This window comes from Labeo rohita, chromosome 14, assembly GCF_022985175.1.
Source record: "Labeo rohita strain BAU-BD-2019 chromosome 14, IGBB_LRoh.1.0, whole genome shotgun sequence".
NCBI classification, from domain to species: domain Eukaryota; kingdom Metazoa; phylum Chordata; class Actinopteri; order Cypriniformes; family Cyprinidae; genus Labeo; species Labeo rohita.
Genome location: NC_066882.1, coordinates 11,883,422 through 11,899,634, shown reverse-complemented (window position 1 = coordinate 11,899,634; position 16,213 = coordinate 11,883,422).

The window sequence follows — 16,213 nt, the reverse complement described above, 5'->3', positions numbered from 1 at the left end:
AGACCCCGGCGTCGGTTACCTCCTCGTGCCAGGAGGCACTCGCAGGGGGGGGGGCTCTGTTACACGGACGGTCTCTGTGGCTCCCTCTATCCCCCACCAGCGGGAGCTCTCACCGGAGTTTTAGAAACTACCCTTCCCATAATCCCGTGCCTGGGACTGCCACTTCCGGTTCCGGGTCTCCCGGTTCACTTCCCCTCTGTCGGCCATTTTAGAGCGCTTCGCGGTCTCGCACATCGCGAAGTTTTGTTAGTCATGCTATCAATCCTGAGCGTTCTTTTCTCGGACTGCCTACTCGTTGCCAACCGGACTGTGTATCGTGTGTGTGAACCTTTGCTGCCTGCCTTTTGTCGACCCTCGCGTTTCCTTTGGATTAACCCCTTTGATTGCCGCCGGCCCCGACCTATTGCATGGACTTTGACTACCCGATTGGATTTGCCTTCACCACACCTGTCCGCCGTTGTTAACCCGAGCTTGTTGTTTACGTCTGAGTATTTAATAAAGCTGTTGCAAATGGATCCAACGCCTCCGGATTCGTCCTTGACTCCGTTACACAGATAAACTACCCAGCACCTAAGTAAAAAAAAAAATGTTACAAATAACCCAATAAAATGACCCAACAAGCTAAACCCAGCATTTGGGTAAAAATAAAATAATAATAAAATAAATAAATACATAAATAACCCTGCATTTTTTAGAGTGCAGATAAACTACCCAGCACCTGGGTAAAAAAAAAAAAAAATTACACATAACCCAAAAGAATTACCCAACAAGCTGAACCCAGCATTTGGGTAAAATATAAATAAATACATACAAACATACATACATACATACATACATACATTCAAGTAAGTAAGTAAGTAAGTAAGTAAAAGTAAGTAAAAATAAGTAAGTAAGTAAGTAAGTAAGTAAGTAAATAACCCTGCATTTTTTATAGTGCAGATAAACTACCCAGCACCTGGTTAAAAATATTAACAACCCAATAAAATGACCCAACAGGCTTAACCCAACATTTGGATTTAACAAAAAAATAACTCGTGTATGGAGCACAACATATGAGATACGAAATAGTTTTGTCAAACATTTACAGAATATACGAATTTGCATTTGTTTCTACGGCACAGCCGACTGTGAACCTTAAATCAACTTGTGAAAGCCACCCAGTATCAGAGTGACGTTCCTTTATCCCTTGCATTACTCTTGGCGAAATAAGGACTGTCATGTACTCAGGGCAATGTCATAAGTACTGAACCAAGGCATAGATGACATGCCCATTATTGTTGTTGGCAATACGTATTTATATAAAGCCTTTAGTGTCTTTTTGCACCAGGGGTGAAAATTAATGAAAGCCTCACTTTGCGAATCAGGGCAGAAACAAATTTACACTTAGCAAAGTTCAATTTGTTGCACGACAAAAGAGGTTGCTGTGGTAAACCATTATCATAGATTATTATGCAGAATGTATCTTCCAGGGGTTTATGATCCATGCAAATGGAGGCATCAGCATATCGTTGCATATTTCTGTGCCTAATGGATGCCTACACATCTATGCGATAATAATGATTATAATGCAAAAATTTCCCCCTCCCTCTCAGCTAAGCCAACCTTTGGCACCTTGAATATTAACCCAGTGTGAGTCAGATTGGGCAGGCCTAGAAGCAGAGGTGCTGTGTATGTGTGTGTATTTGAAGAGAGAGAGGTCAGGGATGGCTGTAAAATCTGGCAATAGGGGTGCAAAAGTTGTCTAGCATTTGCCTGTGGTGATATTTTGCGAGTGAGAGGAGGATCACTCACACAACAAATGCTAGTGAACTGCCAGTGAACCATCCATATCTGATAAATCATAGAAGAGTTATGTGTACAGCAAGGTTATTTACAGAAAGAGAGAAAAACATGCTGAAGTTCTAGTATAAATTATTCCATGGCCTGTATTTTAACCATCTCTGCTCATCATATGCAAATACATGTCAGCGATACGCAAAAATTAAAAACATAATAACATAGTATGTAAAGGTCAAGTCACTTGGACTTTGTAATTAGTTTTGCTTCTTCTTACTGAACAAACATGCGTTCCTCTAAAAGGTTAGTGACACTATCATGAAATACATCAATAAATATGTTCTATGAATATATTTCAGTGGTATTTTACATATTGTCTATTTTTATATAGATTAAGAATAGATTTTTTAAATAAAATGTACACATTGTTTTACACTGCTTAATGCTATCAGTAGTGACTCTGACAAATGAGGGCAGAATAATTGCACTCAGTTCAAAAACAACTCAAACTGACATACAATGAATTGCTATTTTTGAAGTAACTAAGTATCCTACCAGTGTGTAATCCAGTTTAAGAACAGATGTGTCACAGGTATTCACAGCCATGTTGACATTCAACCTCTTAATTGCAAGTGTAAATGTTGCCAACATTGTCACTTACGTTGACTATTTTCTGCTTTGCCAATGAAAATATTTTCAAAAGGAGACAGAATCTACTGTTGGCTGCAGAAAACAGTAGACTGCAGTGGTGTTTTTTTGTTTGTTTGTTTTGAATGAACTTTTTTTTTTTAGTGATCCAATCATAAGGTCACTTGTTTAATTTCTGAATGAATCAGTGTTTTTGAATGAATTGCTTAAATGAATGATTCAGTGATTCAATCATAAAGTCACTTGTTTTACCCCTGAAAGAACAAATGTTTTTTCTCTTTCTTTTTTGAATGAACATTTTTTGATTCAGTGATCCAGTCATACGGTCACTTGTTTCATTTTTGAATGAATCAGTGTTTTGAACAGATTGTTTGAGTCATGAGTCAGTGAGTCACTCATAAAGTCTTGTTCCTAAATAAGTGTTTTAAATGAATCGCTCAAGTGAATGATTCAGCGATTCATTCATAAAGTCACTTGTTTTGCTTCTGAAATAACCTTTTTTTTAAATTAATGATCCAATCACAAGGTCACTTGTTTCATTACTGAAGGAACAGATGTGTCGCAGGTATTCACAGCCATGTTGGCATTCAACCTCTTAATTGCAATTGTGAACATTGTGTGACAATATTGTCAGTTACTTTGTCTGTTTTTTTTTTTTTTTTTTTTTGCTTTGCCAATGAAAATATTAATATATGAATATAAAGCCACAACAGAATCTACTGTTAGCCTCATCTTAGCACCATGCAGTAGATTGCAGTGTTGTTTTTTTTTATCTTTCTTTTTTGATTCAGTGATCCAATCATAAGGTCACTTGTTTCATTTCTTGAATGAATCCGTATTTTTGAACAGATCGCTTGAGTCATGATTCAGTGAGTCACTCATAAAGTCTTGTTCCTAAATAAATCAGTCTTTCTGAATGAATCGCTTAAGTGAATGTTTCAGTGATTCAACGATAAATTCACTTGTTTTGCTCCTGAAAGAACCAATGTTTTTTCCCCCTCTTTCTTTTTTGAATGAACTTTTTGTTTTGTTTTGTTTCAGTGATCCAATCATAAGGTCACTTGTTTCATTCCTGAATAAATCCGTATTTTTGAACAGATTGCTTGAGTCATGATTCAGTGAGTCACTCATAAAGTCTTGTTCCTAAATAAATCAGTGTTTCTGAAAGAATCGCTTAAGTGAATGTTTCAGTGATTCAACGATAAATTCACTTGTTTTGCTCCTGAAAGAACCAATGGGTTTTTTTTTTCCCTCTTTCTTTTTTGAATGAACTATTTTTTTTGATTCGGTATTTTTTTTGATAAGGTCACTTGTTTCATTCCTAAATGAATCAGTGTTTTTAAACAGATAAATAATAAATTCACGTTTAATTTCTGAATGAATCCATTTTTTTTAAAAACAAATTGCCTGAGAAAATGAATCAGTGATTCAGCCATAAAGTCAGTTGTTTCATCTCTGAACAAGTCAATGTTTTTGAACAAATCAATGTTTGTAAACAATATGCTTGAGTGAACAATTGAGTCATTAGGTAACTTGTTTTGTTCAGTGAATCAGTTGAGAGATTAATTGACTCACTCATTAATACAGTCACTTGTCCCAACTTATGGATGTAATGACATAACTGCAGAATGAATCACAGAAAAATCCCCAACACTAATTCACAGATAATTGTTTTTATAATATAATATAATATAATATAATACATAGTATAAACGATTGAAGTCTATTAAATTATCTGTATGCCACTGCATGCAAGTCAATCATATTCTTTTAACTGTGAGTTCAAATCATTTTGTGGGTGACTGTATAAACCAACATGGTGAGGCTGGTTTTATTATAGTTATTATGAATGTATTGATGATACTATAAAATAGCATTTAATCAATGTTTGTCTCAAAGCCTTCTTCTAACAGACTCAGAGCTACCTGCTGTAAAAGTGTATCAGCAGAGCAGAGGGTGGGGACAAAGGAAGTTTTTTCTCCCCCTCTATGAGCACAGAAACATATCAGTCATTTAAATGAATGATCTCCCTCACGGTGCACAGACAGGCAGGACCCAGCGGGAGACCCTAATGTGCCTGATTGAAAATGAACAGAGCAGGAAGCTCGCTACAGTGCAGAATCATAATACAATTAGCCAGGGAAGATTGCCACATTAGTCTTCCTGCCGTCATAGAGCACAAAAAGAAGGCCCTCTTTGTTTTCTCTCACTCTCCCTGCTTTATTGTTCAGATACAAGAGTCATTATTGCGGTTGGACAAGAGAAAAAAAATATTTAAACGGACAGTGAGAGTGAGAGAGCACAGGTTTCACAGAAGGAGAGTGTTCAGAATGACGTATGTGTGTGTGCATGAAAACATGGCTGTGTGCCTCCGAGATATTTGTCATTTCAATATTTCTTTGTGCCTCAAATGTTTGTCTGGAAGCCAATTTCATTATTAATGAGATCAAATTTGACTTGTGAAACACACCAAAGGGGTAGAAGGAGTCTTTGAGGAGTTTCGAATCTTGCTTCTTCCTCTGAGACTGAGACATAAAAGATAGACTGCTGATAATCATTATTCAACCTGCTGGCACAAGCAATAAAATTTGTTTCTCTCTTTACATTTTTTCCCCATTCATCCCTTCATTTTTTTCTTTTCACTATGAGATTTCAGTCCTTATCGGTTCAGGGGTTCTGGCTGCGAGCCAAGTATGGGAATCTTATTAACTTGGCTTCCACTGTCTGGTTATCGTGGAGAAAAATCTGAATTCCTTTTGTCATTGAATGACACATGTTGAATTGTCCTAAGTGAAGGAAAAGATTAAAAAAATGGTGGCAGTAAAGTACTTTAGGGTTTTGATGCTTTCAGAGCGGTCTTTGAGTTAGACCTTTTCAAGCAAGACACTCACAGTGGTGCAAGAGCGATGTGTTAGATCTTTTCTGTGCATATAGCGTGATAGAGCTAAAAATGTTGCTTTAATCAACATGTGATTGAAAGCTATTGATATATATATATATATTTTTTTTGTAATGCTTTAGAACTTACGCAAGCATTTTACCCTGCTAAGTGTGAAACTGGTAGGAGAGAAAGAGCAGGGTAGAGCAGCATTCTCTCGTACACAAACCGCCCACAACTCCTCTGCAGCTCCCTCTTTTGGTTTATATGCGAGTCTGGTGTTTGATAACTGTCAGGCCGCTGTAATGACTGCAGTAGTTTAAGCACTGAACACCCCTGCAATATATACTTGTCCCGGCCCACGAACGTTTATGTATCAAATAATTATTTTGGATTAATTTATTAAACATTCAAATATATTCTCCAGTGTTTGGGTGCAATCTCCTACTTGATTTTCAGTGATTTTCAAACAGCTCCATCTGATGAATTGCCACCACAATCTGATAAATTAACTACTGCATATATTGCATACTGCAGCAGTATCTAAAAATATTTATACAAATATTTTCTTTACCATTTGTGTGGCTGATTTAACAAATCATGACAGTGACAGATATCAAAGCACAGCTGCAACAATAAAATAAAATAATATAAACTCTTTTTGAACGTCACTTTGTTATGCCAGTAGGTGGCCACAAGTGACAATCTTTATGAATTAACTAAAGGGATAGTTCACCCAAAAAATGAAAATTCTGTCATTAATTACTTACCCTCATGTCAGTCCAAACCTGTAAGACCTTTGTCTTCGGAACAAAAATTAAGAAATTTTTGATGTTAATGTAATGTTAATTTTGTTCCTGCGAAGACAGCAAACTGACATGTTTAAGGCCCAGAAAGGTAGTAAGGACATCATTAAAATAGTCCATTTTACATCAGTGGTCCAACGTCAATTTTATGAAGCTATGAGAATGCTTTTTATGCACAAAGAAAACTAAAATAACTTTATTTAAACAATCAAAGACTGACACAGAAGAGAAGAAATTGTTAAATATTATTTATTTTTTTTAAACTTGATAAAATTAAGGTTGATCCACTAATGTCAAATGGACTATTTAAATGATGTCCTTACTACCCTTCGGGGCCTTGAACATGGTAGTTGCGTTGTTGTCTGTGCAGGGTCAGAAAGCTCTTGGATTTTATCAAAAATATCTTAATTTGTGTAACGAAGATGAACAAAGATTGTACGGTTTTAGAACGACATGAAGGTGAGTAATTAATGACCGAATTTTCATTTTTTTGTGTGTATGAACTATCCCTTTAAATTCATTGAAACGATTCTTTCAAAAGTGCTAATACCCTGACTCTCTGAAAGATGAGATTCTATATTCTAATGGCACCTTCCTGAAAAAAGAAAGGATAAATAAGGATAAGTTCAGGAATGAAACATAGGAGTGAGTCATTAAATCATTTACTAAAGTGATTTGTTCAGACACGAAACTCCACTACTGTTTATTGCACTGAGATGCACAAAGGTTCTAGCATGAACTTTTTTAGACAAAGTAACTAGCAATATTTGGTTTAACACCGTGTCTACAGCAGACATGAGTGGCACGACACACATTTAGCATTATGCATTCAACAAACGCTTTATCCGACTTACACCACAGGAACAAATACAATTCAAAGGCTAAATATTTTAGTAATATATAAAGAAAGGTTTACTAGACAAATAGATCAGAAAGTAATCTAGAGAAGAGAAGAGAAGAGCAGAGAAGATTTTTTTTTTTTTTATGCCAATTGACCAATAGTAAGCTGCTTTGAAAGATAAGACTGGGACCTTTCTCACATTTTCGGGTTTCTCATAGCAGAAATCATCATAGTTGGGTAAAATCCGAGAGCAGTGAATGGGAGAGTACCACAAATATATTTTTGCCTTCCCATTTGCTCAAATAGCAAAAGAAAAATCTACGACTGTGTTTTCATGACTTTCAATCAAAGGAAAAAAAACTGAGAGAGGCTGATATCGGCAGAAGAGAGAACGATGTCAAATTTACCATCCCTTCCCATAGATGCTGCATTAGAAACACCCTCGCATTAACGTTAACTAGTTTTTTTGAAGAAACTTGAAGAAAAACTTGAAGAAAAGGTAATATAATACAAAGTATAGTGTTATACATGTACATACACTTAAAAAAATAATAATAATAAAACATGAAAAAAATCAAAACATGAAAAACTTTCAAGGATTTACAATGCTGCATTGAAACGCGTCAGCACAGTATTGTGAAAAGGGTCCATTAAGCTTTTTTGCCTTCAAAATTTCACCAAATTGTCGCTAATGTGGCAGCACCTTAAATTAGGGTTGTGCCGATATATACGATAGTATTGATAGTCAGAGATATCGCCTGTTGCTGATGCCTTTGACGATAGCAAGATGATTATTATTATCCGTCAAAAATAGATTAGGCGCCAAACTTTAGCGATGCAGTGCTTCTGGTACCGGGAGTGTTTTTAAGGCGCATAAACTCGTGCTAGACTAGGCTAGGCTAGTCAGTGATGATGTTCTTTGATAACGTAAATATTCTTTGTTTGTTTTCTGTAGCTGCTTTTTAAATAACTAAGGAAATGTTAGCATGAGTAACTTACAATGTTTCTATTAAATTGTTATCATGTTAAACATAAATTAAGTCATATTGAAAACATTAGACTGCTTTTAGCCTTATGCTAGTGTTGGTTCATTTGCCGGCAATGAAACTAAGTAAGTAAATAAGTAAATAAATTAGCATGATAATATCGTGTATCAGCGATCTCGCAGGCTGACGATAAGACGATATAAAAGTCTATAATTTATAAAGTATAAGGCAGATGTAGGTCTAAAATGCAATATGCTGAGGAAAAGGAAAACTGTAATGGAAAGTCATGAAGACAAATATTTAGTTTTTCTTCTTTGAAATAACATAAAGCAAGATTTTAAATATTTTAATATTTTCAGGCTCAAACTCACAAACAGCTACAAAAACAATTGTTACAGATGAAAACTCTGTCAGTAATGCAGCTGCTGATTCACAACCATATATTGTTATTCACTGTGCTTTAATTAGCTGGCTAGCTCACTGTGTTCTAATTAGATAGACATCTTGAGTGTTTCATATTTTCACACCCATATACATTTCATGATATTCAAAACGCAGCATGTCTATGACATTTGCTATCTACTCAGTTCCTAATACTGGCATGGGCATTTAAAGCATTCTTAAGGCTATACTGTCCAGCAAAAAGCCAGTGTAAATCTTGATTAATATTCTAAGAAACACTCATCTTTTACAAACACTTTGGAGGTTTTATTTAATTTTGTGAGACTTTGACCAGAAACTCAGTTGAGACTAAAATATGAAAACTGAATTATGCTGCTTGCATATAAATTTGGTTCCTTTGTTGCAGAAAACCTAAATTTACAGAATGGAAAAATAGCCATCCCTCCAAAGGCCCAATTGCCTTTGGTTTTATTTAGTCTAATTACACAGGTGTTTTGATATGACAAATGTCCATACAGGCTCCTCAACATGACTAAAAGGCATACATTATGCTAACTACATTTCTGTCTGTGTATCTCCCTGTGAAGTTATCCCAGGGCCGCCACCATTTTCATTATAGACCATCATTAATATTCATGTTCTTAATTGACAAGTACATTGACATATTGATGTCCTCCAGCAGTACATCTCATCTGCAGTGTTACAAAGCAAGATCTAAAGTTCAGGGTCTTTTAGATGTCTATCCAAAACGCAGGTGAATCAAAATATGGGTGTACCGATGTTCATGTGTTATGTTTTAAGTACATTACATACATAGACTGCCTATACAGAAATCATTCTGCCAGTTTGTTTTTTTTTACATTGTGGTTTACATTCCATCTTCCGTTTTAGAGTATTTGTGCAGACTCTGTCAGTGAAGGTCAAAGAACAATGCAGCATCTTTTACAGGAACCAATATGGGAATTCATCAAAAACCTTGGCAACCTTTTGACTCACAAACTGTACTGGGACCTTTGAAAATGGTGTAGACATGATGATAATATCATATCGATTCTCTTTAAGGCTTTTATTCAGTTTCAGTCTTACACATGTATTCAGTTTTAGCTTGGATTTTAGTTTTTTTTTGTTTTGTTTTGTTTTTTGGATTTGCTTCTTCGTGTTATCTTGTAAATTTTCTGTGCTTCATTTAAAGGGATAATAATTTAAATTCTGTCATCATTTACATGCTATGGAAATCAATGGCTACCGTCAACAATTTCAGCATTTCTCAAAATATATTCTTTTTGTTCATCAGTTAAAAGAAATTCATACAGATTTGGAACAACTTGAAAGTAAGTAAATAATGACAGAATTTTCAGTTTTGGCTGTCCTTTTAAATGCAGCACAGAATATGAACAAGGCAACACTTTATAAAAGAAAATGCGAGTCCAAAACAATCCAAGCTAAAGCTGAATACATGTGTACGACTGAAACTGAATAAAAGCCTTAAAGAGAATCAATATGATATTATCATCATGTCTAGACTTCTCTCCAGTGATGTATACAGGACTTCAGTCTTTTAGTACATCAAGAAGTGATGTCTGTCTGTCAAGGAATGTATTTTATTGTTGTATTCTATTACAGAATATAAGGAAGGGAATACACCACAGCAACTATGTATTTATTGTTCCACTGAAGTATTGCTGTAATTACTTCTGGTTATTTGCTCATGCTGTGTTAAGGTCTTATTTAGATAATTTGCATTGACAAAATAGTATTTTTTCCCCCTTTTCTTTCTTTCCTTTTCTTTATGTCCGCAATCAAAAAAGAAGGCCGTTAAGTACACACACGCTTGAAAAGTCTGCCATTAACAAGCTCTATCCTCTAACTGCCAGACAACAAGACTGATGAATTAAACTTTCTAATTAACAAAAGAATCTGAGAGTCTTTTATATGAGAGGTTTGACCGAGACTTGGTCCAATTCCAGCGTCACTGACAAATTTGTTTAATGCTATATTCATTGTCTTCTTGTGTTATGGATAACGGCCAGCACTAGAAAGACCACATGGGGTGACTGGCGGCTCTTAATCAAGAATGTGCGACGTGTTGATGGTGAGGTATTGTCCGAGGACTATTCATCAAACTTGCATCTGATGATCAAATGCTGGCCTTTTCACCTGCCTTGGGAATTTTTCATCGTTAATTTGCTTGCTATTTACATTCTACTGAGGGCCGGTGGAGACACTGGCTCAGTAACACCATCATTAGACTTTAAAACCTTTCAAAATGATTTCTGTCACAGCAGGGTGCGTCCAAAGGATGTGATTATCTAAATGTTTATATACTTTTGCACATAAATTACTACTGTTCCTTGCTTGCTTGAGATTAAATATGAGATATGTGAAGAATATTCAGGTAAATGAATATTGAATATTTCACTGTGTCATTTCCAGCTGTAATTTTGTCAGTTTATGAACAAAGTGTGAGCATGTTCTTTTAATGTGAGCCAAAGAGCCAGAAGTGCCCAACCGATCCCAATCATTTTCATTTATTACTCACGAAGTTGAAATGCTCCCACAAAACCAGTTACAACACAGAATTCACTAAAGGTTATAGACTAAAAGCAGCAGTTTAACATAGACAACAACAAACTGTTCATTGCTGACATAATGACACTAAAGGGATCCTACATGGCATTCAGAACTGATAGTGTAACAGCAGGAGAAAGCTCCTTCAGGTTATTCTGTCTGCAGGTCGCGGTTTTTACCTTTAGATACTGTTTGAATTACGGCAGGAGGTGTTCAAGGGGGCCGAGACCTCCTAGTTATCGTTAAAATCAGGCCGATGGGGAGCTATCCAACCGCTCCTTTGGAATGTCATTTAAATTTTTTATGGCAGCAGAAGGTTCACACCTCCATGATGTCAGACTGAGATTAATAATTTAAAGTAATTATTAAAATCTACAACATTTACTACAAATAAAACTACTGTGCTCCACGTCATAGATATAGTAGGTAAGGGGTCATTAACTGGGGGGGTGTTTTTCTGCATTTTGTTCTGTTTTTGTGCGCAGCGTGCAAGCATATCAAACCTTTGACAGTTTGACAGCTGAAATAATAGACTGCTGTGATGTCATTATATATCACTACATACTGCTCTTTATTATACACTTACAAAGCATTTCACTAATTTAAAATAACAACTGTAACTACAAACTGTATCAGCAGAATAGTAAAAAGATTAAGAGTAAGTAAGAGTAAAAAGATGAATAACTGAAAATGTCTTAGAATGTATTATTATTTAGTAAGTTCACCTTTTACCAAGAAATACTTTACCCAGAAATTGAAACTTGCTAAAACATTTACTTACCCTTCAGGCATCCAAGATTTTGATGAGTTTGTTTCTTCATGGGAACAGATTTGGAGAAATTTAGCATAACATCACTTGCTCACCAATGGGTCCTCTGCAGTGAATTGGTGCCATCAGAACAAGAGTCTAAACAGCTGAGAAAACCTTCACAAATATCCACACGAATTAAGTGCGTAAATTAATGTTTTGTGATGGAAAAAAGCTGCATGTAAGAAAAAAAATCCACCATTAAGACGTTTTCAACTTCAGGCCATTGCTTTTGGCTAAAATGTGATTCCGCTATCCATAATACTGATTTATCTGGTAAAAAAAGTTGTCTCATTCAGGTGAGAAATATGCACCGATCAAGCACCATTTACAAGCGAAAATAGTCTAAAACAGTTCTAAACAGATATAGACATTTTCACTGGAGAAAGTGTTATTGTGGTTTATAGACTGTATAAACTAGATTATTGCAATGTTTTTATCAGCTGTTTGGACTCTGACGGCACCCATTTACTGCAGAGCATCCACTGGTGAGCAAGTGATACTGAATTTCTCAAAAACTGTTCTGATAAAACCCGATAATCATTCTCCAGCATTACAAAATGAAACATTGTGAATTATATTGATGTGATTTCAGACTTTCTATAAAAAGCAATATAAAATAGTATTATTTATAAATATTAGGGCTGTCACTAACAATTATTTTGGTAATCAAGTAATCTGTCAGTTATTCTGATGATTAATCGAGTAATCTGATAATTATAATTAATTTTTTTGTAGTAATAAAAATAGACCTAAGTGAACAATAGCCATTAAAATTACTTAAAATATGGTTCATATGATCAGTATAATGATTGTATGGTTTTACTGAACAAAACTGTTAAAAAACATAATGTATTATAAAACAAAAGAGGTAATGTACAGAGGGCGCCAACAGTCTGACGATCGTTTTTATACTTTACTGCACGATCTAATCCTTGTTTAATATTGACTAAAAAACATTTAATTAAAATGCCCACTTAATCGTTAATATTTGACAATTTCTTTATGATAGAAAAGCTACAGTCACTGTAATTTCTTGAAAATGTGGACATCAATACGTGTAAAATCTAAGTTAGGATTTAAACTTTATTTTAAAAATTGCGATGAACAGTTAGCATAAATATATATGGATGTATTCTCCTGTGTTTGCGCAGGTTTATAAATTATTTACCTTACAAATCTCAAGAAATAGCGCACGTTGCATTCCCAGATGAACATTATAATAAACCCAAACTCACAACAGCATGCAGAGATGGAGAGACGCTCCACACATGTAGATCATAACAGTTTGTGTAGCAACGTTTACTGAGCCACTCTGAGACGCACATAAGTAACATACACACATGTGAATAATTAAAGCACATATATTAAACCTGCATATATTTATGTAATTGAATCATAGTGTTTGTGAATTCTTAATAGCATTATGCTTTATTATGATTTTTAAATGGGTCTAATGTGGAATGCGCCACTTCTGGTATTTTGCCGATTACTGGACATGCATGGGCAAAACGCAGTCAAAGATTTTTTTTTTTTTTTTTTTTTCAATTGAATAATCAAATATCAAATCGTTGCAGCACTAAAAATATACATTTCACTTTTTACACTTTACACTGCATGCATAAAAAAGAATAAAGATCCTTATATTTCATCTTCACTTATGGATAAGGAATGTTTTGCATTTTTCAGCAAATTGCAGGAGTAATGATACACTGAAAACATACAGCCACGTATGAGATCAGCTCATTTTCAAAGACCCATTCCCTCTTTTTTTACCCCTGGTGAAAAACCAGCATATGCTGGTAGGTATGTAATGATGCTGGGATGCTGGTTAGGTATGTTTAAAAGAAAAAACAGCAAAGGACCAGCTTAAACCAGCATCAAAACATACCTACCAGCATATGCTGTTTTTTCACCAGGGACTCCACAACTTTAGTAACAAAAAACATGCCCTTAGATTTCTTTCCTTTTAAAATGTTTTTGCGAATGTGCTGCTCTGTACTATTTTTCACCAGAAGCTTAACAAACCTATTCGACAAACCTACTTGTTATGATGCCAGACAGAATCCCAACAAGCTTTTTGGCTGCCAAGAACAATCTGAAAACAAAGAAAAAACATGTGTCTATACAATGCAAAACTGTGACATACAGAAACACACATGCTATCACTGAAGAACTGAGAACATAAATTTGAACTAAAATGGAATTCTGCTTTTTTAGTTGTTGTTTTTCTTTATTCAGGTCCACTCTTCTGTTAAAGGAGTGACTAAGTGAATGAAACAGCAGGAAGTAAGACGGGAAACAGCTTGAAAGCGTGATTGTAAGCTCCCTTCTTCGGATATTTGCCAAGATCAGATGAAAATGTTGGCTGGAGTTCTGCACCCGAACAGATTCCACAGGAAGGAAAGGAATTAAAAGTGGGAGACCATCACTGTGAACTCGCCTTTCATCACGGTAAACCGCTCTTCAAATGGACGAGAAACAAAGATGTCCTGCAGGACATACCTTGAAGTATGAAGAGCAAAGAAAAAAGGAGAAAGGGGAGAAAAATATTATGATTTTTAATGCTTCATGACTGTAGTAACACTGTTAACAGACCATGCTGGAAAAACTACCCTCTTTCATTCATTTGCTTATTGTGTCCAACCATAACCTCATCCTTTTCTCATCTCATTACTTTCTCAGAAGCAGCTTTTATCATAAATCTGTTTTACAGTAATCAAATATGTTGCTTGTAACACTTCTTAAAGCCACAGACTTCCTGCTTAACTCCTCTTTGCTGCCCCTGAGCAGCTTGGCACTCAATAGGCGCTAAGCCTGTATTGTAAAGGGTTATAACAGACATGTGGATCCAGATGCTTAAAGTTAGAAAACAGATTGCTTTGCTGGGAGACATAAAAGAAGGGTGAGGGCTGATACGTGTCTAACAGCTCTAAATGTCTAAAGACCCCCCTCCTTTCCCTCTGCTCAATACGAATTTGAAATACAGCAGATATATTACTTTATAAACAATATCTAAGACCTTTTCATTGGATTACATCAATCACTGAGGCAATTGCTGAATGAACATGGCGAGGAAAACAAAACAATGGCGTTCCTTAATCCAACTACATTGATTTGTTGGACAGCTGCTACATAATGGCATATTTTTTATTCCCTTATTGAATCTGCCGATCTCAACGGTGATATGTAACCAACAGCTCTAGCCAAATGTTCTTGTGCTACTTAGAAGTGAGTGCAAAAGTACTGCAATTAATGTGGGACATGAATGATTAGCATAAGATATGACTAAAAATAAAATAAATGTTCTTTACTACAATTTAATTATTCTTTACAAACAGAAATGACACTGAGGTAAATAATGTCTGTGAGATGTTGCACAACTGATTTGTCATGTATTGATATATGAATTTAAGATGATTTAAGAATTTAAGAATTTAAGAATTACCAGATGATTCACAGTACTCACCCTCAAGCTATCCTATGTGTATATGACTTTTTTTTTTCAAATAAATTCATTCAGAGTTATATTTAAAAATGTCCTGGCTCTTCCAAGCTTTATAATGGCAGTCAATGGCTGTTGGGATTTTGAAGCAAAATAAAGTGCATCCATCCATCATAAAAACTGCTCCACATGACTCCAGAGGTTAATAAAGACCTTCTAAAGTGAATCAGTGCATTTGTGTAAGAAAAATATCCAAATTTAAAACTTAATAAACTGTAATCTCTAGCTTCCACTAGCTGTCATATGCGTGTTCACGAGAGAGTGACATTCCAGCACTTTATTGGACTTAAAAATCTCAACACCCATTCATTGCCATTATAAAGCTATATATATATATATATATATATGTATATATATATAGGTTATATATATATATATATATACATAGCTCTGACTGCATTTGTCTGAAAGAAGAAAGTCATATACAGTTAGGATGGCTTGAGGGTGAGTAAATAATGGGGAAATTTTCATTTTCGGGTGAACTATGCCTTTAAATAAAACCATATATATTAAGGAAAGAAAGTGTCTGCCAGGGAGGTAAGTGTAAATATAAGTCTAAAATAAACAACACACCTCTACCACCTTCATTTTCACCTATCACAGGGTGGAAAGGTATATTTCTAATTATCTTGAAAGATAACCTAGGAGAACGAGGGCTTGAAGTAAAAGTTAGTAAAAACACATTTTCTCGAGGCAGTGTGTGAGTAAACACTCGTTTACACCACTTTCTGTTGGTTTAATCATGTGAGCTCCCCCTGAGTGCTCGTGTTCTTCCCCATTTACCCTGGCCAACATTGATTTGCTGTTTCTTACAGAGCCAGGAGCTCATCAATGCCACACCACCAAGAGAGAAGAGCTCAACTTCTGACTGCAAAACTCTTTTCTTCTCACAATTAAAAGACTGGTCGTGTAACCTTTGGGGAAGAGAGGGAGCATTGATCACTGAGGACACATGTGGAGCAGTGGTGTGAAAAAGCTTTGATGTAAAGAAAATG